General features: G+C 43.5%; 1 non-coding gene across 1 annotated transcript; it reads right to left on the bottom strand.

The window, feature by feature from the left end:
* Positions 1 to 344: 344 nt before the first annotated feature.
* On the bottom strand, positions 345 to 450 carry LOC111552721. Its single transcript, XR_002734713.2, has one exon. It is a non-coding gene; the product is annotated as a U6 spliceosomal RNA (small nuclear RNA).
* Positions 451 to 2,634: the final 2,184 nt, after the last annotated feature.

The raw sequence follows: 2,634 nt of genomic DNA on the forward strand, positions 1-2,634 counted from the left end.
GATTACCTGAGGTCAGGAGTTCGAGGCCAGCCTGGCAACATGGCAAAACTCTACTGAAAAACAAAACAAAACAAAACAAAAAAATGTAATCCCAGCTACTCCAGAGGCTGAGGCAAGACAATCGCTTGAACCTGGGGCAGAGGTTGCAGTGAGCTGAGATCATGCCACTGCACTCCAGCCTGGGCGACAGAGTGACTCCATCTCAAAAAAACAGTAAAAAGCATCATGTGATCCATGTTTGCTAAATACATTCACATATGTGGATACTTCTACTTATGAAAGTCACAAATGTACACGTCTATCCTGATCCAACCTTTAAACTTTATTTTTATATTTTTGTTTTTAAAAGTATGGAATGCTTCACAAGTTTTTTGTTATCCATGCACTGATGCCATGCTAATCTTCTCTGTATCGTTCCAATTTCAGTGTATGTGCTGCCAAGGTGAGTACATGACTTAATTTTTTAGACCAATCTTAACTGAGGTACTACACAATCAGTAGCTTAAGCCTCTACTTGGTTGGGTTAAGCGTTAAGCCATACCTCCCAATCTTGGCTTCAGGGGTCTATGCCAGATGGCTGGGATCCCATGTGGCTTCCTGAGTTGCCTTTGAAGTTGACCACATTCCCAACCATGTGGGTTTAGGAAACAGCCCTGGGGGTATATTTTTCTCTAGATCATAACTCTTCCTTGTGATCTTTCTTTTTTCCTTGTCCATTACACCAGGTCCTTCCCTGTTTGGTCTAGCAAGCAGAGATCAGGAAAGTATCACATCTAAATAGATTCCACTAACATTCCAAGGGAAATGGAGTGGCTCTTTCTGAAAAATAAGAACATGCAAAACTCTAGAAAGGCCATGGGAACGAAAAATGTTTTCTCTAAAAGCCTTGAGTCCGCATCCTCCACTCTTTAAGTGGGGAGCCCAGAACAATCTTCCCAATCTCTTATTCACTTTTTTTTTTTTTGGTGACAGAATTTCGCTCTTGTTGCCCAGGCTGGAGTGCAATGGCACGATCTCAGCTTGCCTCAGTCTCCACCTCCTAGGTTCAAGCGATTCTCCTGTCTTAGTCTCCTGAGTAGCTGGGATTATGGGCATCCGCTACCACGCCCAGCTAATTTTTTGTACTTTTAGTAGAGATGGGTTTCACTATGTTGGCCAGGCTGGTCTCGAACTCCTGATCTCAGGTAATGTACCGGCCTTGGCCTCCCAGAGTGCTGGGATTACAGGCATGAGCCACCGTGCCTGGCCTCTTATTCACTCTTTATATCCTCCCAATAACTTTTGGACTTAATGAGGAAAGTGTGTTGTTTGAACATCATGCTTGGCATATTCAGCTTCACATTCACAGCCAGTGCTCGTCTGGGCCAGGTCTCCCATTGCTAGCTCATTTTAGCATATCCAGATCATGGCAGTTTACCAGGACACAGCACTTCTTCTCCCACCCACCCTCCTACCCATTCCTGCCTCTGTTTCAAAGGGACACATGGTGGTAGAGCCCTGATACTGCTGGATATTTCTAGAATGAATTCTTAAAACAAACTGCTTCTGAAGAGTCTCCCAGCCTGGTGGCTGAGTGAGCGAGAATTAAGTGTCAGTGAAAGAACTGAATTACCACCTACTGCTTCATCCATGTAATTAAGTTAATAATTAAAACATGACTAGCAGGGGCTTCATCCACCAGGAATCATAATATGCTTCTTTTTTAGACCCTTGTCACAAAATATGAAAACCACATCGGTAATTGTTATCAGAACTGCTTAGCAACCTCGGCTTTAATTGTCAGCCAGCTTATCAGAACATGCAGTTAATTATCATGTCTCATACCTAGAATGTTCGTCATGTGAAAGAGTCCCAGAGATGGATCTTCCCTGTGGTGAAATTGAGTCAGATGGATCACCTGCAGGGGGGTTCACCCTGGGAGAGTATTTCAGAATTTGCCTGCTTCTTCCTGGAACCAGCCTTTGTTAGAATGCATGATTCCATGATGAAAACTTGCAGATTTTCCATGAAGGAGAAGACCCCTTCCTGATCATATGTTCATTGTTACAGGACTGTCTATTAATGGTACAGTTGCTGAGCCAGCCCAGGTTTCGTATTCTCGTTAGTAACAGGTATTTGGATGCTCATAACAGTTCTAGGGGAAATTTATGAGTGATGATGTAAAATAAAACACTGGATCTGAGAACGAAGAGATGACTTCTATGGCTAGTTTTTCTGCCACTAGCTGTGGGCCTTTCTTCAAATCTTATCTCACTAAACCTCAGTTTCTTAACCTGTTAAATAGGTAGGAGTGTGATAGCCTGAGCTGGTATGCCTTGGGCTGCTGGCCCATCAGCAAGTGCAGAAAGAGACAGCCATTGGAGAGTTTTTTTGTTTTGTTTTTGTTTTTTTTTGACTGTCCTAAATTGTTTCTTAGGTGTGAGTTTTACAAACATTGTTTATATTAGCGGTAACAGTGGAGCTGGAAAGTATTGCGCCTTCTCCACATTGCACGGTGAGAACCACCAACAGTGTGGTGGAACTTACGGCCCTTTCCAAGGCTACAGCTCTTTCAGCCTGCAGCGATCAGCCCATTCATCTCCCTGTGCTTGTGGACTGCTGTGGTGATTCACAGGATGTCAGGATTTCTTCTGA

Source organism: Piliocolobus tephrosceles, unplaced genomic scaffold, assembly GCF_002776525.5.
Source record: "Piliocolobus tephrosceles isolate RC106 unplaced genomic scaffold, ASM277652v3 unscaffolded_32250, whole genome shotgun sequence".
In the NCBI taxonomy this organism is placed as follows: Eukaryota; Metazoa; Chordata; class Mammalia; order Primates; family Cercopithecidae; genus Piliocolobus; species Piliocolobus tephrosceles.